The sequence below is a fragment of the Crocodylus siamensis genome, chromosome 1 (assembly GCF_052110815.1).
Source record: "Crocodylus siamensis isolate JL-2025a chromosome 1, ASM5211081v1, whole genome shotgun sequence".
Lineage (NCBI taxonomy): Eukaryota > Metazoa > Chordata > Crocodylia > Crocodylidae > Crocodylus > Crocodylus siamensis.
The window spans coordinates 272,457,602-272,481,594 of record NC_143395.1 but is presented as its reverse complement, the minus strand read 5'-3'; positions in this window follow the sequence as shown (position 1 = coordinate 272,481,594).

Genomic DNA, 23,993 nt, shown 5'->3' with positions numbered 1-23,993 from the left:
CCTGTGAATTTGTACAGTGGGGCTACAGGGCTCAAGTCTCGTAATGTTATTAGCTCAGTAGAGTCTGTGTTCCTGTCATGTAACCATTCCTACTATCCCCAGTCCTTGCCCATGTGCACGTTGTCAAGAAAGGGCATGGGGACCCTGCCAGAGGGTGTGAGAACTTGCTTTAGGCCTCCTGCCCAAGAGCCACATAAACACAATCCCATATCGTTAGTATATGATATAACATTAAACATATGAAACGTGCTTGGAAAGATGCATTTTTGCAATAACTTTATACCCAGTCGTACAGTAGCATCCAGGTGAAATGAAATCAACTGCATGGAGATGAGATGAGCAAGTTTTTTCCTACTGTCTGAAAAATCAACCTGTTTGAAAGTGGTGTGAAACCTTTCTATCTCTGGTTTCACCATGTTTTGCTTTCCATTTTCCTTCAATAAACAGAGCAGAAAGTGAGGGTTCAGGCCAGATGGAAACTGGTTTGACTTTAAAATAAGAAAGTAATGTCAAGCTGGGGTGTTCATCACTGGTTGCTGTCTCTCAGCACTGTAAGAATCTGGTGATGACAGCTTTTAAACAACACTGAAGATGTGGGAGTATCTGTGGGAGAAAGCCCTATGCCCTAGGGTGAACCCAACTAATAGTTTGGACTATCGGGCTTCTAAAACACTAATCCACCATGGTCAAGTCAGTGGGAGTCACAGGTGCTCAGCCTTCTCTCAGGATCAGTCCTGTTGGAGAACGTTGATTTGTAACAGTGAAATAAAATTTAAGCCTAAGGGTTATCAAGATGGAAGGGAGAAGGCATTGAGCGTTAGCAGATCTGTTGAATAAGCGCAGGCGTAAGTCTGGAATAAGGAGCTAAAAAGATGTAGAAAAACATTTGGAAGGTGCCTGAAGAAATTATGCACAGAGAAAAACAAGAGGCAAATGCTTCTGGTATTTATGCAGGGTTTTTAAAATTCTGTTTACATGCTAGTGAGTAACATTTAAGTTCAGCACCATGTGTTGTTGCCTTCCCTAGTCCAGTTGTCTGTTAAATGCGAAGCAAAGGAAATAGGTAAGTGTCATCTCTAATGTTGTTTCTGATAGCAAAGAATGGCAGCCTATTAACAGGTTTGAGATCTGCTGGGACTGGCCTATTTTGGAAACTGCAGAAGGAAAAGAATAGGCCTGTGGCTATGTCTGGAGGCTTATCTGGGACAGAGAGAAAATGGAGCCTGAAGTCAGCAATCTCCTGGTCTTCTGGCTGTAAAGTGTCAACTATTCATTCTTTTAAAGGATTTATCTTCCTTATGGGGAAGATCAATAACTAAGTGATTTGATGAATTGTACAGCTGAAGTTTGAAGATTTTAATTTTTTTTTTTGGATGGGAAGAGTTTAGAGCCTGAGAGGTGCCAAGTGAATTGGGTGGAGGGAGGGATATCAATAGTTGGGTAGAACTGGAGCTGAGATGCTTGTGAAGTTGCTATTTTTCCCATTCACTGTGTCAGCAGATCTGTTCTTCCCATAACAAATATGTCATCATACCCTGGGGCTCTGTGGCCAAAGGTTTCTTATGCTTTGGGTATTCTCCACCTTTTTTTTTTCATTCCCAGTGAATTTATACCAGCCCCACTAATCATCATCCAGGCAACAGTCCATTGTGCTCCATTCTGATGACCTCTTAGACCAGCTGTCCATGTGCCATTTGCTGCTGCCACCTAATGTTGTTAACCTTTTAGTTCAAGTGGTTCTTCTTGCTGCTGCAGTGCTGGCAGGTCATAGTTCCAACTTGGTTGATGGCCTGTGGTGGAGAAGTTGGTATAGGTTAGTGTAATAAAACTTTATTCTGCATTTCCCCTGTTAAAACAGAGCCTATGGAATAACATTATATCATTTGAACCCAGGAATTGTTTTAATTTAGACTGCAAAATCAGACATTAAAAAACTGGGAAATGCTAGACTTTGAGTTACTTACACAACTTTAATTTGGTTCTTCTATTCATAAGCATTGAGATAGATGTCAATAGCATGGTACTATCTTCCCCCACAAGACAGTTGCCTATTTCAAGCACATTGCCTGTGCACTCACACATCATTTTTAGTTTGCTGCAACTCATGAGCCATTTATTCAGTTATTGTCTGGCCCACAAAGAAAATAAAGATGATTATTCAGCTTACAAAATCGAACACTAGAAAGTGAAAGTATCATATTTATGTTGTAACCATCTGGTGCACTAAAGAAGGCAAGATGCCTGTGATTGAAGAATTAGTTGTTCTAATTAAGTTATGTAACATTTCAGTTAAAATCCAAGGATCCTTAGAACTTGTATATCTACAGTGTTCTGTAAATGAGTACAAAAAATTGCAATATTGTATCAGTTAAGGACTAACTGAAATCCTGAATTATGGAAACTAGAGGGTAGGAAAGATCACAATATACTTTAGAAATAGCAGGAGGTGATGGATTTGCAAAGCAACTGAATTTCTTCTGGTTTTGCTTAGTGTTATGAACACTTCTACTATACCAATTAGTAGCAAATTACTTGCTGGACTAACAAATTCGTTAATTAAAGAAACTAAAAAGTGACTCATTCATTTCTATATTGCACATATTTCCCTTATGGGATCTATCTAATTATGGGATTGCAGACTTTAAAGGAAGAGTAATTGGGATTGAGATGTGTTGGGAGCAAAATTAACCTTAATAGTAAGTTCCAGTTTATACTGGGATAGACTTAAATGGATGCTTCATTATATTAGATAAGGGATCACAAAAATCCCAGTTTAATATTGGTTGAGGGAGCTTCACATGTTATCAAACTCATAGCGCCTTTTGATGTTGCGGAGGTCAGCGTGTTCACTTTTTTTTTTGGTTACAAATCTCCGTCTACTCAAACTGATCTATAACTTGCCTTTTCCCATCAAAACACAAAATAACAGCTCATGAGTTGCACAGTTCTCCGTGCAGAAGGGAATGACTGGGAAGAGGGCATTTGTGGTGTTGCTTGCATGCACACACTGGCTCCAGTACAAAGCTTTGAGTGGATTGGCAGGCTATGAGTTTGCAAAGCTTTCTTCAGGCTACTGAAGATTCATTTTAAGTATAAAGGGGAAAATGTGAATTTAGAGGGAGATTGTAGAGTGGGATTGTGGCATAGGGTGGTTCCTGCTGCCTGGGATTTTATGCACGCTGTGCCTTTTATACTTAGAACTGCTTACAGGCCTTTAGGGCAGGGACTGTCTTTTGTTGCATGTTGGACAGTGTCTGACATTCCAGGCTACAGGCCCACATCAAAAGAGATGGAAGCCTCAGAAGAACTTTACATTTAAAATTGCTGTCCATTAAAGCACAGTAGGATTGCTGTCCATCAAGGCACAATAATCCTAGACTACTGGGATCCATTGAAATCTCTTTGATAAGCAGGGTAGTGAATGTGAAGTTTGGGAGACAGCTGGTAAGGTAAGTAAGGCTGGAGAGGCAGTATAATTTAGTGTGCAAGGTGCTGGCCTAGAATTCAAAAGGTTTGGGTTTTATTGGTGGCCCTACCACTAAGCTGTTGTGTGACTTGGGGGAGTTGCTTTACCTCTCTGTCCTCTCCTGCCTTTGTCCTTTTTTTAAATATTTACTTTTTATAAGCTTTCTAGGGCAGGAAATCTTTCTGCATAATTCTATAGCACCCAGCACAGTAGGGCTCTAATCTCTGTGCTTCACTGATGGAAATAATCTTAAGTAAACAACCTGACAAAAACCTTCCCTAGGAGGGGAAAAACTAACTAACTAAATGAAAATTAAACAGGCTGCAAAAGGAGAGAACTGGTTGTTGGTTTGTCCAAGCCTTAAAACTAAGACCCACAACATTTAATGTGGAGGAAAGCAGCAGCTTATTTAAATGTAGCAAGGCTTTAGAGCCTTAAGGTTTAGCTGGACCAGACAAATGTTTTGATCTTTCATCCATCTTGCGTCCTTGATCCAAGCCTGATTCAGAGATAGCAGTGTTCATCCACTGCTCATGATAAGCTTAGAAGTATTCAATTTTCTTATACTTCTTGCCCTAATGTGATTCCTAAAACTAGGCACTGAATGCACAGTTAGTGATCCTGTTCCACACATAGCTTGTACACACAAGCATCTACATAGTTACTGAGTATGTACAATAAACTGCTCTCTGGCCAGGCAGATACAGATGGATCTGGGACAGCATAAATCCCAAAACTGTATTGGGCAAAACCTCATAAGTAGTAGGCATTGGAAGGCTGGGGGAGGGGAGTGAGAGCTCTCTTGTGCTTTAGACCAGTGGTGCCCAAGCTTTTTGGCTTTGTGGGACAGATGAGTGATGCAGGACCTGTCTGCAGACTGGATCAAGTCCCATGAGCCAGGATTGGGCTCCATGCTGGGATCAGGCCCTACACTGGTATTACATACCAAGATGCCCTGTGCTGCCTCCTCCCGGCCCTGTGTACTGCAGTGAGATGGAATCCCACTTGGCACTGGGGTGCCAAGATCAGACTCTAGAGCCTAGCATTGCCACTGCCCGACTCTGTGTGCCATGATTGGGCCCTAGGGGCCTGCTGCTGCCCATCCCTGTGCCCCAGGATCAGGGTCCAGGCTGCCCCTGCCCAGTCCTTGGTGCCAGGATTGGGCCCTGGAGCCTGGTGCCACTCCTGTCTGTCTCTGTGTGCTAGGATTGGGCCCCCCATACTGGGATCAGGCTCTGGGGCTCACTGTCACCCCTGCTCAGCCCTCCACACCAGGATCAGATGCCCAACCTAGCATGCAAGGGCTAGGATAGGTAGATCCCAACATAAGGATCTGTCTATCAGGCTAAAGGTCAGAAGCCAAACCACTGCACCTTTGCATTGTAATATGCCTTGCATAAAATGAATAGAGGAATGGAGAAATTTCTGTCTAGCAGGGGTCCAGGCTACAACTGGGATAGCAGTAGTCTTACTGAGTCACATACTCCCTAGATTGTTCGCTTTCTCCTAATCGCTTTCTCTCTCCACCTTCCTCCCATGGCTGCTCAGGGGACCAGCATCTTTTGAGAATCCCTTACCGGTGACTTAAAGAAGCAGGAGAGCTGTAGCTTCATATCTGCTCTGGGTGAAGGTAGCTTAGAACAAGGGCTCCTCTTTTCCTGGGTGAGTGGGCTATTAAGCGAAAACATAGGAGGGATTCTTCTTTCTCTTCTACTAGTCATGGCTTTTTGCCTAAGAATTCCAGGACTTGGGCTGCCCAGGTATAGACATACAGAGTTTTGTACTTGCCTGGCCAGAGCACAACCTATTGTGTGTGCTCTGCAGTAGTGTAGACACCTGCATATCCATGCAGCACATGGAATAGAATCACTAATTGTGATATACAGTACTGACACAACAGGGTAAGTGTCAATTTGGGTGGGTCAGGTGAAATATAAATCTGTCGCTAAGTAGGCCCTTGAATAAAAGGGACTTCCTTTTTAAAGCTTCCCCTGTATCCTCGCCCCTTCCCTTCCCCGTAATTGCCCGTTCCTTCTACACTACCAACATTAGTTGAAGTATAGCTAATGCTTAATCCACAAAGATATGAAAGGCATGTCTATTACACTGTTAGTAGCTGAACAATTGCCTTCATGAAAGATGTTGTATTCTACTCCCGTGCTGCTGTGAACCGATCTGACCCATGTTCTATGTATGGGCTATGGCTTCCTGGGGTGTGATTTTACCCTCAGGTCAAATAATGATAGCAAATGCAAGATCAAAAAACTGCCTGTCTCTAGGGCTACCCTAAAGACATCTCTTTGGCCAAACTCCTTTTGTTCAAAGAGATACTCCCACCTCCTTTATACCCAAGCGTAGATAATTAATAGTGTCTGTCACAATGAATCAGCAGGTATGACTCAGTTTTTTTCCCTGAAGGTTTCCAGCACATGCTAACAAGACAGGTCTAAGAAGATCCTTAGTATCCTGTTAGAGATGTCCCCCCCACCCCCACCCCGCATTAAGAAAATAATAGTAGTGGTACAGCTAAGACTGAAATAGCAGCAAGGTTTAAAAATGCTACATGTATTGCCCTCAGTCAGGGCAAAATCCTGCTGACATCACCAATATATTTCTACTCTCCTTGGAACAGTTTGTATCTTCTCTCAGAAAATGATCTTCTGGGTTGGAATTTCAGGGACATATATGAAAGTTTGTTTTTATGCCAAGTGGTTCAGCCATTTAAAACAATGATTTACTTGTACTTAACAGACTTCTTCGTTGAGTGTCAGATATTTAAAAAGCCCAAGGCGGAAGTGTTCCAAGTATTGCACTTCACTCAAAGTGCCCTAGATCAGTGCAGGAGCGAACAGAACAGATGTTAGCCCTTGGGGGTGGGGACACGGAAGCAGCCTGACCTATTGGCTCACCTCTCAGGAGGCTGCTGGAGAGGCTCTTCTCCACAGCCTGCCCCCCCCTCCCCAGCTGGCAGCTGTCTGCAGCAGCTGAGGAGAGAGGGAGAATGAAACCTCCTATATTGCATGCCCCCCACCAGCCTGCTGGCTTGGCTCTTGCGGGGGAGGGGGACTGGGCAAGACCACAATAGCAGGGGGGCTCCATTCTCCCTACCCCAACCCCAGTCTCCTTTTGGCTGCAGCTTGGAGCTGTGCATGGTTTTTTGCTGCACCAGGAACTTGGGTTGGGGGAATGGAGCTCCCTGACATGAGGATCCAACCCTACATCCCCAAGACCTGAGCCAGCGAAGTGGGGGAACCTTGCAGCAAGGGGGCTCCATTCCCCCACCCTCCCGGCACCTAGTTCATGGTGCACTGAAAAGGCATGCATGGCTCTGGGCTGCAGCTGTAAAGAAGCTGGGGTGGGAAGGTGGGGGGACTGGAACCCCTCTGCCTTGAAGGCCTGGTTCAACCCTTCCCCCCACCCTGATCCAGTAAATTTGTGGGGGAGGGATGTGTGGCAGGGAGAAAGGCTTCATTTCCCCCATCCCCTTGCCTGGCTGCACAGGGAGGAGACAGAATCTTTTCTGATTCCTCTCTGTGACAGCCCGGGGGCAGGGCTGGGCCGGTGCTCACCCAGAGCAGATGAGCACGGGCCAAAATTAGTATACCACCATGCAAGGGGCCCATGGGATGCTGGGGGACTGTGACCTAACTTGAGTTGCAATGGGATCTGGTACAGAAATTCGATAAAGTGCTCTAACCTAAAGTGCTTTAGGAGGATACCACATCCCTCCAGGGTTATCTTAGATTGGGATCTACCATTTTTCATGTGCTGTATGTGTGGTGAATATCTGCTTGGTTACGGCTGTAGAGCGCTTTCTGCACACTTATCATGCGATAAGTATAATGTAAGATGCACAAAGCAGACCCACATCAGGTTAACCATATTCTTTTCACTTTATGTACAAGTCATACTAACCCTCTTGTAGCCATAATTGTCATGTTGTTGATGGAGGTTCAGATTTCCTTCAGACATGGTGTTTGACAGTATTTGATAAACTAGTGTCTTGTCAAGGTCTATATTTCCAAAGGATGATGGTAAGTCATTATAGCTTCTAAGGTGCATCTCCTTAAGAACTGACTGTACCAGGTAGTGGCACCCACAGACACCACAGCTGCTCTATGAAGGCTGTCTCCCAGACTGGAAGCAGTGTACCTATATACATGCAGTGCTGTGGGTGGACTAATTAGTATGGGATGGGCTATCTGGCATTGTGTACCAGCAGTGCTAATTAATTATCCTTATTTGAAGTACTACACAGAGGTGGCTACACTATTCCTGGTTTCTCTGGCAACCCACCTGAGAGAGCTGCTAGATGCAGTAAGCTTGCTGCATAGCCTTGTTTTGAGGTTTTTTTATGCTGAAAAGGGGAAGTTTTGATCATTTCCGAGCCCTTCAGCCTGCTCACTTCCTTGGACAGATCCTTTTCCCGTGGATTGCCTTCTGAACTATCCCTCGAAGAGAGGTTCTTATGTAAGCCCAATCAGTGCTAAAATCTATGGGCTCTCTACATTATGATTCAGAATGTAAACATGATATACGGAATAGCATCTGCTTCTGGTCTATGGAAAACCTCTGCAACCATACTAGTGAACATCTGTAAATTTTCATAGTTAAACAGTATCACAGAATCACAGATCAGGCATGTCATACTCTTACTACACTCCTTTATAGTGCATTGAGGCTCCATGTTGCTGGTCTGCTGTGTGGAAATATGGTTTTCTCTCTGTTCAAATGAAGTGACCATACTCCTTTTTTCCCAAACATCTGAATTCTTTAGTTAGAAGAAAGAGGAGCTTTAATTATGAAATTTTGCAAAGCCTTGACTGTGAATGTTTGACAATCAACGCTGCTGAAACCCAACAACTTCAACATTCACTTAATTAGAAAAGATAGCTAGATCTGATATCTACAAAACAATCACCTAGAGAAGCCATAATTATTTTGGTTACAGAGGGCCATTTTACTTGAGTTGTCATCTGCTTGATTTACTTGAAGTGATCTTTAATAAATGTGTTTTCAGCACTTCACAGGGACAACATTTCCTCATTGCGAGTGCAAGGAAAGCAGAGTAATTTTCATTCAGAGGTAGCAATTCCTGTACTTGGACATGAACTTCAGAGAGAACAAAAAAACAAAATCAATACGCACAAATCAAAAGCATTTTTAAAATAGACACCTGTTGTTTCGCAGGGTCTCAGAAAATATTTGCACATTGTTAACGCTTTCATAGGGTAATATATATCATCTAGATAGACATTACAGTGATTAGCTAACAAGTTTACATATAATTGCTCAGACATAATATTAGGTGTTTCATTTTCCATTGAATCTTATACTCTTATTTTTTGCCCTAGTGCACACAATGTTTATTACTATGTAACATGAAATCTGCATTTCCTGGAAAGATGGAAAAGTTTTATGCTTCCTTAGGAAAACAGATCCTGTGAAAAGTTTTGGGGATCATGATTATGGCTGAAATTCAGTTCAGATTTTGAAACCCTCAATGCAACAGGTTTTCCTCTCAAACTTGAAAATAACAGTCACCTAAAGGCAGGTTTCTTAGCTTAGTCTGTTAGAGTAATAACCCAACTGTCAGAGAATCAAGTAATCCTCAAACAAAAACCAGCGTGGCTTGCCTTTTCATGTCTAGCAACCAGGAAATAACATCATTAGCAACACACAGCTAAATATGAGAGAGACATGTGGGAGTGTAGAAAGGACATTTCTATTCTGCCAAACAATTGCCCAGCTGAACATGCACAGAGAGCATCAAAAGCTTTATGAAGCAGTGCATAACATAAAAGCATAACCTCAGTGTAGAGTGGCACACTGGAGTGGCATTTAGCAGTGTGAGCAGGTGTTCTCTGCCTTATACAATTAATATACCTATCTACACCCAAATTGACTTGCGTGCAATTATGGATAACATATTTTTCACTTAACTCATACAGTGTTGCTTGGAAAGTATTCTGAGAGTTTTGGAGGGTTCAATAACCCATACTCTAGTGTATAACTTCCATAAGTTTATTCTTACCTGATATTTTTGTAAATAAGATTTCACTTTAGCGTAACACTCAACAACAACAAAAAGCATACATATATAGTTAACTTTGTCCTAAGAATTTTTTCCAGGTTGAAACCTCTTCCTTTTTTGAACAATACCAACAGATGAATAACAATGTTAAGAAGGGAAAAAAGAGGATGGGCAGGATGGGGCAGCCAATAACCAGAAATATCACAATTTTTTTCTGAGCTTTTGACAGTCAGTTGTCCCATTTGCAGACTAGATTATTAATAGATTTTATCAGAGGAGGTGTGATGTTAGAGTCTAATGACCTATGTTAGTCTGAAACTACTTCTAAGTGGTGTGAAAACAAAAACAAGTATTGCACTCCACTAGAAGTTGAAGGCGAAATAATCAAATCTGATTATATAGGGATGTTCTAACTTTTATTGTGCAGGAATTTTTTCCCCCCTTTCGCTATTTCTAAAAGGGAGATTTAACTACAGCTCAGTTTGTTTCCACTGTGATTTCTTTAAGAAAGTATGTCTCAGTTCTTTATCTGACAAAGAGGTGAAATTAATCCTTTTAAATTTGTCGTATGTAATCTCAAACCCTGTTGTATTAATGAATTTTGGCATAAAAATATGGTAAAATAGATAAATATGAAACGGTGTGTTGCGAAACCTCTCTTAAGGGCTTTGGTATTTATGCTCCTGTGGTTTCTAATGTTATCAAAATCGGTTAATGAAATTACTCTTATCTCTTCTGCAAATGCATGAGGAAAGAACAGCTTTTTCAACATGCCTATTCTGAAGGCATTATTCAAAGCAATGTGGAAAATTACTTTACTGGTAAAACAATAATAAAAATAATATTATGGGAGGAGATGAGCCAAAGCTCTCAAGTAGCTTGTGATTTTGGGTGACTCAGTTTTAGTGTGTCCAACTTCTAGTCCTGATTCTCAGTGAGACTGAGCACTCACACAGTTTGAGATCCCAGCTTGATACACATTTGGCTTGGTGCTTAGAAGTGCTGAGTGCACATCTTCAACACACTGTGAAGGTCACAAATCCTGGGTTGGTGGGAGGCCAACAGATTTCCTGGGAAGGAAACCCATGGCAAAGGAAAAACTAACTGTTCTCCAGCAGAAAATCGCACAGCATGCACAGAGTTCATGCAAACAAATGTTACTGCAAATGAGGGGACAGATGGTCTTGGCAGTCCATCCCTCAAATATCTTCTAGAGGAAAAAAATACCCATAACTTGGAGTGCATGTGAATGGGGGTGGAGGATTTACTGGAGGATTGATGCTTGTGATGGCCAGTGCTTTTGGGTATTAAATTCTTTAGCCTGTGTTTCCTTTATTATTCTTCACTACCTGGTAGAGATATTCTGAACTACTGTATGACAGATTGGATGTGTTATCAATTTTTTACAACTTCCCCTGGCGTTAATGAGAAGTAAGGGTCAAAGGATAACATTTGTGGCTCTTCCTAGCTAATCTCAGGAACAAACCAGTCAGCTAAGGAAAAGTTCCTCCAAATGTCCATTGTCCAACTCTCTGCATTATCATATATTTCATAGATTTCATAGACATTAGGGCTGGAAGGGACCTTGGAAGACCGTCGAGTCCAGCCCCCCACCCAAAGGGCAGAAAGTCAGCTGGGGTCATAGGATCCCAGCAAGATAAGCATCCAATTTACTCTTGAAGGTGTTCAATGTAGGTGCTTGAACCACCTCCGCTGGCAGACTGTTCCAGACCTTGGGGGCTCGGACAGTAAAGAAATTCTTCCTTATGTCCAGCTTGAAACGGTCTTGCAGGAGTTTATGACTGTTCCACCTCGTCATCCCTTGGGGCGCTCTGGTGAACAAATGTTCCCCCAGATCCTGGTGGTCACCCCTGATAAACTTATAGGTGGCCATCAGATCACCCCTGAGCCTGCGCTTTTCCAGGCTAAAGAGTGGCAACCAGTTAGCCAAGACAGCCAAGCATCTACCTAGGTAATACAGGACAAAGCAATGCTATAGAGGATGACATTTGATAATTGTTGTTTACCATGCTACACATACTGTGCTCCATACTAATCCTGTGTATGGTGTTTAGGACAATACCCATAAAGATTTCTGCCAGTTAAGAAGACATAATAAACCAATATACTTTATCTGTCATGTTTATTAGAAAAGCCTCTTTTCATAACCGCTGGGTTCAGAACACTGATTTTGAAAAAATATGCATTAAAGTTTATGCTGTAATGAAACCAACCACATTTTGTTTCATTTAAAAAAAATTAAAAATGAAAACAAAATTAAGACATACACACATTGTGTAGCAAGCACAGCTCAGGAGCACTGATGTAAAAACACACCGAACCTATCACCTACTTGTTCCTACTCTGTGCTGAAATGAACCATGTAGCTGCTTTCAGTGTATGCCTAAGGCATGCCCCTTCTGTAATGATATCTACATCCAGAGGTGGCTGTTGAGCCCCTCGTGGTCCCACTATGCCCTTTCTCCTGCTATGGCTCCTCCAATATGGTCTTGCCCTCTCACTTGACATACCTTGATGCCAAAGTTAATATACTTTGGGCCTCCAGTTTGGCTCTCTTAAAAAATAGAAAATGTATGTTAGAAGGTCAATTAATGACCACAAGCATCTATTTGTTAGTGGGATTTTTGTTGTAATTATACTATAATTTTAATAGATCTTAACTGATCTGGGGTTACAGTTAAAGTCCACTATTCAATAGCGTAACTAAGCGGGGGCAAGCAGGGTAACTGGTCCCAGGTGCCAAATTGGCCATGGGTGCAAAAGTAAACATCGGTCATGCTGTTTGCCTTGCTGTCACTGCCAGCGGCTGCTACCCCATGCACCTCCGCCACCTAGGGTGTAGAACTGCTCAATTCTGCCTCTGCTCATTAAAGGCAACTGGTATTTGGTTGTCATGTAGGAGCTCAGAGGAAAGGTATAAAGGAAGCTCATTCTCCCCTTTGTACTGCCAGGATAAGAAGCAGAATAAACCTTAAACCTTTCCTTCCATGGAGCACAAGAACACTCTCTACCACTTTAGTTGGAAGGAGATTCGGGGAGAGGATCTGAGGAAGGCCATGGCTCTGGTCGTATGCGCCAGTCAAGCCAGCTTGCAAAGGTCTACACAGCAGGCAATGGCATATGCAGGTACTCACAAACGCATTCAGAGAACCAGAGTTCAGACTTTTGTCCTTTTCCAAGAATCATCTCCAAAACGTGGTATCATGCTGGCACTCATCCTAACAGTGCCCTTCCTAGGGTACCACTTTGTGGCCTCCAACTTCTCTTTTAGGCACACCCATGCCTCACAACTGTTACCCTAATTCCATCCGCTGAGTCCTCTGGCCCTGTCTTCACCTAGCCCACTTGGCTTTTTTTGGTGGGGGATGAGGGGTGGGGGGTGCTGATGTGGCTAATTAGCCTAATCAGCAGCTTGGCATGCTGCTGCCTGCAAACTGCAAGGTAGGCCCTGTAGCCCTTTAACTGTGCTGCTTGTCTTGGCTAAGCTGCATTTGCTTTGCTAGCTATTTTGCTAACAAGCAACAGGGATTCTGCTCTCTGCAGTTCTGAAGTAACAGAGGTTAAGGGGCTCTTGTCACACTATGTTGGTCGTGGGTTGTGTAGAAGTGTTCAAATGCACCAGTATATATTAAAATAGTTTAGATGAAGCAGATGCAAACCCAGCAGTTCTAGGTTATGCATGCATACACCCAGCTGGCTGCCTGCTCTACAAACAGATTGCAGGGGGGAGGGAATCATCCAGGGGCCTTAGAGCATCCTGGTGTGTGTTGCAGGAGACAGGTGACAGTATGGAGGGAGCAGGCCAGGGCTGATTGATTGGCTGTGGCCCAAGGGGGACCATGCTTGCTCCTAACAACACTCCCAGAGACATCTGATGCCTTTTGAAGCTGGGGCTGTGAAGGGAGAGGGGCTCTGCCTGCAGCATAGTAGGGGCTACACCTCCGTCGTTGTGGCGTGAACTGGGGTTCTGGCTGCAAAGTTGAGACTTGACCACAGTGATCTGGGGCTCTTGCCATGGAAAGGCTCATGGCTGCTGCCAGAACTGAGGGTCCTCAAGCTGTGCTGGTGGGGGAGCATGTTCTTTGTCTAGCATGTTTAGGTCATGCCCTGTGTACAGGGCTCTCAAGTGCCTGGCAGGGGCTGATGCTCCCCTTCCTCTACAACACTTCTTTAGCTGGTACCCACAGCCACATATGTGGGACTGCAGGCATGGGGCTCTCAAGTGCTGCACACCCCCACCCCACCCCCTATGCAGCACTTCTAGCCCATGCCTGCAGCTCTGAGAATCAAGTGGCAAGCTTGGGGCTCACAGATGGTGCCTGGGGCATGGATGGTGCTCACGGATGGTCCCTGCCAACTTCCAAACTGATGCCTGTATCCACACATGTGGGGCTGCTGGCATAAGGCTTTTAAGTGCCATGGGGGAGGTATGTCTGGGGGTCCTGGCAAGTCCAGGGGTGCTGGCAGGCATGGTAGGGTGGTGCTAGGTCACTTTGCCCCACCTGCTTGAAGTTGCAGGATCTCCAGGCAGCCAGAAGGCAAAGACTGCAGGCAGCTGGGTTTGGCTATAGCGGAGAAGGGCAGGCTGGCCAGCAGGCAAAATATGAAACTTCTATGCATAGCTGGGAAGGCACATGAACAGAGTGGGTGGTGCTTTAGGTCATATAAGATCAATGCCTGAAGCAAGGAAGATAGTCTGGCCCTGCGTGCTGCAGGCAGAGGAGCTCCAGGGAAGAGAAGCTGCAGGAAGCAGGTCCACAGACACCCAAGCTATCCCAGTAGAGCTAAGGAAAATACGGTTTGAGGTGTGGCGTAGACCCAGAGTGGAGTGAATCTTAATTGGGAAGTGGTTTGCTTATACTTATGGCATGACTAAATTTGACACTGGAGGGCTGAGTGGTAGCTGTAGGTTAGGAGGCCAAACAGTGGTGCCTGACAGGCACACCAGGGTTAAATGCTACATGGGTCAAAACAAAGGGAGACAGAGGGGATCTGAGGCCAAGACGGCTTGAGCCTAAGCCCGGAAGGGTGACACAGGCAGGCTGAGACTAATGAGAGGCTGAGACTGACACATCCAGGCCACAAGCTAGGCCAGAACAAGTGGGCTTAGGCTAGAGCAATAGGTGGGCTAAAGCCAAGAGGGCAGAAGCCTATACAGGAGGGCAAAATTGATGACAGAATGACACCTGTGAGGCATGAACATGCATATAGGGGAGGACAGAGGCCATGAATACAGCCCATAAGGTGACTGGTGCTCTGAGGCACTGATATTACCAAAAGGGTCACAATTTAGTGCCTAAGGGACAAGACTGGGACCAACTGGATGTGTCAAATACCACCTGGCCAAGGTGAACTGAGGCTTATTCTGGGATCCTCCCTAAACACTAGCTTATCAGCAAGCCAGATGAGGCAGAAAAGGAACCCTCAAGGAGCTGGAGTGGGGCAGGAGTTGCTTGGCCACTGGGGCCATCACAGCAACCTTTGGGGGTCAGGGAACAATACATACCGGGATGCCTGGAGGTGCTTACACGGATATGGGGACTGTACAAGAATTTGTTAAACTAGTCTAGCCTCTATTGGTCTAGAGTAGGAACTCGTTTGACAAGGTATATCTTTAAAGAAGGCATGCCATTTTTACACTGGACTAAGCGTGCTGTGAATGTTTGTACAGTGAGAGTTTCTACTTCACTAAGCTCAGTTCTGTTGGCCTAAATGTAACAGTTATGCATAGCCTTTGTGTCTGTGCTCGTGAGATTGGCAACATGACATTTTTTTTTCAGTTGTCAGCATGTATGGGGTGTGTTTTTTAATAGTTGTGTTCCCCAGCACCATCGGATGCAGCACTGACTTGCTTGTAGAATAACAGCGGGAGAAACTTTCCTTATTAACATAAGAAGCCAGTGGTGCACGTGACCCAAACACCTAATTCAAGTTCTGATGCAGACCTTATTCATACTTGGCACTTGGGGCCTAACTCTGTGTGAAATGAATGTCAGGAATTTGCATTTCACACATTCTTAGTTAAGCTTCCTTGATGTCAGCATCACGAACCTACTTTACATATAGAAAATGACCTGAGAAGAATCAGGAATTTTAAGGATGCAGCAAGTGGCCTAATACAGTATTTTATCTGAAAGAAACAACAGAGATCGTTTTCCTAGAGAGGAGGCTACATTATAGAGGCTAGATTATGCCATATAGACACATTGGATATTGGAGGCTAGATTATGCCATATGGATGCATCCCATGGAAAGTGGTAGAACGAATGGAGAGAAGAGTCAGGTGCCACTTTGTCTCTATGAGTCGCAATGCATTTGTGAATACCTGCATATGCCATTGCCTGCTGTGTAGACCTTTGCAAGCTGGCTTGACTGGCGCATAGGTCCAGAGCCATGGCCTTCCTCAGATCCTCTCCCCGAATCTCCTTCCAACTAAAGTGGTAGAGAGTGTTCTTGTGCTCCATGGAAGGAAAGGTTTAAGGTTTATTCTGCTTCTTATCCTGGCAGTACAAAGGGGAGAATGAGCTTCCTTTATACCTTCCCCTGAGCTCCTACATGACAACCAAATACCAGTTGCCTTTAATGAGCAGAGGCAGAATTGAGCAGTTCTACACCCTAGGTGGCGGTGGTGCATGGGGTAGCAGCCGCTGGCAGTGACAGCAAGGCAAACAGCATGACAGATGTTTACTTTTGCACCCATGGCCGATTTTGGCACCTGGGACCAGTTACCCTGCTTGTCCCCTGCTTAGTTACGCTATTGAATAGTGGACTTTAACTGTAACCCCAGATCAGTTAAAATCTATTAAAATTATAGTATAGTTACAACAAAAATCCCACTAACAAATAGATGCTTGTCACTAATTGTGATTCTAATATACATTTTCTCTTTATTAAGAAAGCCAGACTGGAGGCCCAAAGATCCCCGATGTAGGTTGGTTTAAAAAAAATTAAAGGTTTCTTGGATTCAGATAAGGCCATAACTGTGGCAAAGGTAATTATGTTCATATTAATTTTGGATTACATAAAACGAAAAAGGAAGCCATGGGAAAGGGAAAATTAACATTTTCTATGTCTGCGAGCATGGAAGAAGCTGGTGAGTTTAACTTGCCCTGCTCATCAACTTCCTGCTTCATGGTAATTGTTGTAGTTATTGTTCTTTAATAATGAACTCCTAACACCAGTTTAAATCCATACACCTCAACTTAGTTTAGTTCCTAAACCTGGAAGGTTCTGTGGTTATTCTCAAAACCCCATGTTTAAATTCAGAGTTTTTAAAACTGCATATAGCTGTTGCTATACAGACCTTTCTAAATAGTCTGTCTTTGAGTTTTTCTCCTTGATAAAAATAAAATGAGACCAGCCAGGCATGTATTACTCATCAAATTGTCAAAGGATATGGAAAATGGAGTTCATGCTGGATAAGAAAGTGATTAAAAATGCTATACTAATAAATGACAATACTGCAGCTTAGTGCACTATACCAGCATTCTCTGTATATTTCTGTAAACATGACTCTGGTCTACTCATCTTGTGATGAACTTTGCTACAGACTGTTTATATTTATGAGCCTGAACAAATCCCCTTGATAGCAATAAGGAAACATTCACTATGCTCCCTTAAATCAGACCAGGTTATCGGTTTTTGGATTGACTGTAAAATCAGTGGTACAGAATCAAAAATGGAAAAAGTCCATACATATTCATAGTTGGTAGGGTCAGAAGGGACCTGAGTAGATCATCAAGTCTGATCCCCTGCCATGGCAGGAAAGAGTACTGGGGTCAAACGACCCCAGCAAGGTGTACATCTAACCTCCTCTTAAACACCCCCAGGGTAGGAGCCTGCACCACTTCTCTTGGAAGTTGGTTCCAGACCCTAGCCGCCCTGACCGTGAAGTAGCGCCTCCTGATATCTAGCCTAAATCTACCCTCTGCCAGCTTGTGACCGTTATTCCTGGTCACTCCTGGCAGTGCTAGGGGGAACAGGGACTCCCCCAGTGCCTGTTGGTTCCCTCTGACTAGTTTATAACAGGCCACTAGATCCCCCACTCAGCCTTCTCTTGTGGAGGCTGAACAGGTTCAGGTCCTGCAGCCTCTCCTCATAAGGCCTGCCCTGCTCCCCTCGATCATACGAGTGGCCCTCCTCTGGACCCTCTCCATGTTGTCCACATACCTCTTGAAGTGCGGCGCCCAGAACTGGACACAGTACTCCAGCTGCGGCCTGACCAGTGCTGCATAGAGGGGGAGGATCACCTCCTTGGACCTGCTTGGCTTGAGATGCATCTGTGGGTGCATGACAAGGTGCGGCTGGCCTTCCTGACTGCATCCCCACACTGCCGGCCCATGTTCATCTTGGCATCAATAATGACTCTAAGATCCTTTTCTGCCTCTGCACTGACGAGAAGGGAGTTCCCCAGCCTGTAGGTATGGTGCTGGTTCTTCCTCTCCAGGTGCAGCACCTTGCACTTATTAGTGTTGAATCACATCCTATTCTCATCTGCCCACCCCTGTAACCTGTCTAGGTCCGATTGCAACCTATTCCTTCCTTCTAGCGTGCTCACATCCCCCCACATCTTAGTGTCATCAGCAAATTTGAACAGGGTGCTTTTTACCCCCTTGTCCAAGTCACTGATGAAGATGTTGAACAGTATTTGCCCAAGGACCGAGCCCTGGGGAACCCCACTCCCCACATCCCTCCAGGCCGAAAATGACACATCCACCACCACTCTCTGGGTGCAGCCCTCCAGCCAGTTGGTTGACAACACAGTCCCCCAGTTTTTTAATGAGAATGGGGTGAGAGACAGTGTCGAAGGCCTTCCGAAAGTCCAGAAAGACTATGTACACTGCTACCCCTGCATCTAAGTATTTGGTGACCTGGTTGTAGAAGGCCACCAGGTTGGTCTGACAGGACCTGCCTCTAATGAACCCATGTTGGTTGCCCCTAAGCATAATCTCCCCTGCTGGCCCCTCGTGGACATGTGCCAGAATAATTCTCTCAATATATTGTATTATTATAATATTGCAGGTTGTATCTTGAAGATGAATAAATGATTATTGTATTACAATAAATCAGTGGCTCTCCAAGATGCTGTTGAGAGTACAGTCATTTTATTTATTTAATGCAGGCAGTTATGGCTCATGGAAAATAAAGTTTTAGTGCCTGAAAACAATTTGATTAAAAATAATTTACTGTTGGGCTCTGGAGTGCTGAAGTTCCACTTAGAAATAAGACTTCATGTGGCATTGATAAAACCAGATGGAGGGAAAACTCCCCCACCCTCCACCCCAGAAGCTCATTGACATGTTCATTACTTTGTTTTATACTGCATTACTCATAGCTATTTCACCTCCATACTCAGAAGACCCCAAATCTCCAGCTGGTAGCTTGACTCATGGTTAGTCAGGAATTGGCAATGTGGACAGTAGGAAGGATGAAGTTCAGTACTGGTGTAATTATAAGCTATTTATAGAATTATTTCTGTCCTGAAGATGATGTATTTATGGGGCAAACTCTGATAAATATGTTGGATGGATCAGATGTAGATGAGAAGCTGTTTTGAGGGTCTCCCAGTTTTAGGACACCAGTTCAAGTTTAGCCCTTGCAGGTGCTAAGAGGAAAGCCATTGCAGTGGTAATTGTGACATGGAGCTGTCTGGATAACCAAATACTCACAGGGTGTGCAGGAAGAAATACATTAATAAAATTTATTTGATGAAGATTCAAAAGGCTAAAGTCTGCTCTTACCCCAATGTAACACTGATACAGCACTATTGATTTTATTGAAGATTCATTCCTCCAGAATCTCTCATTTTCATAATCTGGCTCAGAGTGTGTGTGAGGCTTTGGGAACAGACAGAAGTGACAACTTTCACTTTGATCTGGCTATACAAAGTGGTCTGTAGCTGTGACCAAACACAAGTGCATGGCTGCAGCTTGCTTAAAAATGGCTGACCAGGTGAAAATTGGGACCCTTATTGCATGAGGATTCAGATGAAGATGTTTCAAAACATAGCATCTTCTGTAAGTTCTGGTCTGAGGTGCCTTCCAGCCTGTTGCTGTTTTCAGAATGGGAGAAGGGAAAGCGAGTGGAGGAAGTTCAGTCTGGGGGTTTTTCAGCTTGTGCTGGAGAATGGGATGGGTGTATTGGAGCCCTCCTGAGGTGGGGGGCTCCAATTCACCCACCCCACCTTCCAGTGCTGGCAGGGGAACCTCAATAATGATCTCCCTCTGCTCCCTTCCCCCCCTGCAGTTCTGAAAAAAGTGACAGGCTGGGTGGTAGTGTAGACAGAAATTACAGAAGATGCTATGTTTTGAAATGTTTTCATTTGGCTGGGAGGGAGGAAGGGTTATTGCTAGGGGAACCTGGCTGCAGGGTGTAGCTAGAATACCCTGCTTGATCCTGAGGATTGGTGTAACTCAGAATGCTTCCTGCAAAGCATTCTCAATTACAGTGGGGAACGGCACTTCTGTCTGCACCCTTTGGGGGCTTGTATGTGTGATGAAAATTGGCCATTTTTGCAGTTTAGTTGTGTCATGCTGTACACATGCAAGGGGGGGGGGTTACAATTTAAATGAGCTTGTTAAGTTACAGACTAAACCACAACTGCATGTACTGTAGTTTCATAGATTTCATAGACAGTAGGGCTGGAAGGGACCTTGGAAGATCATTGAGTCCAGCCCCCCCCCCGCCTGAGGGGCCCGAAGTCAGCTGGGGTCATAGGATCCCAGCAAGATAAACATCTAATTTTTTCTTGAAGGTGTTCAATGTAGGTGCTTGAACCACCTCCAGTGGCAGTCTATTTCAAACCTTGGGGGCTCGGACAGTAAAGAAGTTTTTCCTTATGTCCAGTCTGAAACAGTCTTGCTGGAGCTTATAACCATTTGACCTTGTTATCCCTTGGGGCGCTCTGGTGAACAGGCATTCCCCCAGATCCTGGTGGTCACCCCGATGAACTTATAGGTGGCCACCAGATCACCCCTGAGCCTGCGCTTTTCCAGGCTGGAAAGTCCCATGGCTCTCAGCCTCTCTTCATAAGGTCTGTTTTCCTGACCTCTGGTCACTCAGTGGCTCTCCTCTGCACCCTCTCAAGATTCTCCACATCCTTTCTGAATTGTGGAGCCCAAAACTGGATGCAGTGCTCCAGCTGCGGCCTCCCCAAGGCTGAGTACAATGGGAGGATGACGTCCTGGGATTTACTTGAGAAGCATCTGTGGATGCAAGCAAGTGTTTTGCTCTCTTTACTAGCCACAGCATCACATTGAAGGCTCATGTTCATCTTGTGGTCAGTCATGACCCCCAAGTCCCTTTTTGTCCATAGTGCTAGCCAGTGTAGCACTGCTGAGCCTATAAGGATGCTGCAGGTTTTTCTTCCCAAGGAGGAAAACCTTGCATTTTTCAGTGTTAAACATCATCAGGTTCTTGACTGCCCATTTCCTGAGCCAGCCAAAGTCAAAGTCAGCCTAGATCATTCTCCTGTCTTCAGGTGTGGATGTTTTACCCCAGAGTTTGATGACGTCAGCGAACTTGGCCAGTCCGCTTCTGATACCAATGTCCACATCATTAATGAGGATGTTAAATAGTATAGGCCCAAGGACAGAACCCTGGGGGACCTCACTGTGCACCATGACATTTGACTTTGGTCAGTCACCACCTTCTGGGTCCTACCATGGAGCCAGTTGCCCAGCCAGTGGATCGTGGTGTGGCTGAGGCCGCAGTTAGCCAGTTTCACTAAGAAGTGATCATAGAATACCAGATCAAAGGCTTTTTTGAAGTCAAGATATATGACATTAATCTCCTTTCCCTTGTCCAGGTTATAGGTCACCTGGTCATAGAAGGAAATGAGATTGGTCGAGCAAGACCTACCCACAATAAACCCGTGCTTGCTATTTCTCAGGATGTTGCCATCGACCAGCCTGTTAAGAATGGCCTCTTTGATAATCTTTTCTAAGACCTTCCCTGGGATAGAGGTCAGGCTGATGGGCCTATAGTTTGCTGGATCTACTTTCCTCCCTTTCTTGAAGATAGGCTCCACATTGGCCTTCTCCCAGTCTTCGGGCACTACACCAGAGTGCCAGGAGTTCTCAAAGATCCATGCCAGGGTCTGGGCTATGATGCTAGCCAATTCCTTGAGTATCCTGGGGTGTAAACTGTCAGTGCTGGCTGACTTGAAGGTAGCTAGCCTCTCAAGGTGTTCCTTCATGAGGTCAGCATTGATGGAGGGTAAGTTTAGTTTGAAACTTAGCTATTTGTAACATTGCAGCCTTTTCACAGCTTGCCCCTCCTCATTGCAGGAAAGGCAGGCTGAAGGAAGGAGCAATGAGGGGCCTGATCCTTTTTTTACACAGAGCCTGCCTGCATCTCCTCTGGCTGGGTAGTGATCTGCCAGCTCTAGCCCTGGTCCTTCCCTTCACAGTGGTGGCGTCCCCCAGGGCCACCCAGGTGGGCTGCTAGTGGGTGGGTGGTTCCTCAGCTACAGGAGGCCTGGTCCTTTCCTCCGTGGCAGTGGCAACCCCCTGAGGCTGCCTGGGTGGGCTGCTAGCAGGTAGCCCTCTGAGGCTGCCCAGGTGTCTGCTGAAGGCAGGAGCAGTGAGGGGCCCAATCTTTTTTCTTCTACAGAGCCTGCCTGCTATTCCCATGGCTGGGGGTGATCTGACAGTTGCATTGTTGCAATCTGCAATATCGCAAACTAAACTATGTCCAGATATAATTTAGTTTGCAACAATGCAAGTAAATTAAAACTCCCAAAACTGGTGCCCACGTAATGCATGACACCACTAAGCCACATAAATTACATTTTCATCATGTGTACATCATGATGACAGTTACATGTACAAGCACCCCTGGAGACTCAAGGCTGAGACCACAGCTCTACATGTGCCTTAGATAGTTGAAGGGAGGTACAACCACACCGCTGCATGCCCCTGCCTCTTCCTCTCCCTCTACCCAAACTTTTGTTCAGAACAGTGAAGAACTAGTCACTCTCTCTCTAGGGGAAGGACCTTGACTGGGAAATGCTAACCAACTTTCACTGCTGAACCTGCTTGGCATTTCTGGTGTTTGTTTTTTGTTTTGTTTTGCTTTATTTTTTTTAAAGATTCTGATTTTCAACAGCTTTGAGCCCTGTATTTTTTTGCTCATTTAAAAAACTACTTTGAAAAAGAGCTTTTAAAATAGGAAAAGAAATATTAACACCTGCACAGCATTATCTAAGTAGTAGTCACAACCTTTTCATTTTCCTAATATCAAATGTTTATGTCTTTCAGGTGGGTTTTTCCATGCATGGTAAATAATGATTGTTCATATATCTATATATATTTCTTTCTTTCTAGGTTTTGGTTATAAAGGTATCCCAAAATCTTTCTTGCAAATGTATCTGTCCTGTGGTTTGGAAACAGAATGTTTGGAGTTGTAATGGGAAGCAACTAGTTCATATTTAAGTTCTTGTGATTTGAGCAAATGTCATTTGTTCACACAGAATCACTTCTGTTTTGTCTGTCTGCAGCAGACAGGATGTTGCTGTATACAAGTGGCCTGTGACAAGGCCAGGCTATGACTCATCACCCTCATTGCATGCACATCCTCTCTCCTTCCTGGGAGAAGAGAAAGACTTTAGTGTTCTGTTGTACTATCTGGACTCCAAATATTGCACACATACTCCCCTAATGAACTGTACCTTCCTTAAGAAACAGCAAGTATCAACATGTTCTGGGTGAATGAGTGGTCTGAGAGAAGGTTAAAGATTTTTGCCTTTTAAAACTCAGATCGTCCACAACTGTTCATTCCTTATGGAATGTCCAGAATCCTCTCCATTTGTGGTAGGCACAAACTTTCTTCCTTTGATTAACCAAAAAAAATGCCATAGGTTCCAGCAGTTTGGGTAATTAGGGATTTTACTAGTCAGTTCCGTCAAGTTTTTGTTTAACACAACTAAATAAGATATGACTTGTGCCTTATGACTTGTCCATATTCTCAAGTCCTGCCAGAATCAATTTGCTAAATGTATCAGCAGCTGGTGTATTCTTTTGTGGTCCATGTCTAACGGCAATATTGTATGTCTGCAGGCATTGTTCCAGTCTCTGCAGCCTTGAGACATCTAATTGTTGCTTGTAAAAGCTTATCAAATTACAGGCAGGCTCCACTAACTTTTCCCTGTATATATACATTAATGAAAACTCTTAGCCTAATAGAACTTCATATTTTTCTTTAATGATTAGAGCATAGCTCATTTGTGTTCATGTGAGAAGGCCAAATGCATAATACATTGCATTCTCTTTTTACAGAATACAGCCTGACTCTCTTGCTAGGATGTGCCCACCTGAATAATTCATTACCTAATTTATGGCATGGAATCCCAACCTATGTTCAGTAGGGATTTGTTGTTAAAAATTGTTGTGAATATATAATCTTGCTGGATAATTCTGTATTGATATCCAGCTCCTCAGACATTATCAGCTGATGCTGCTCCATTGAAAACAT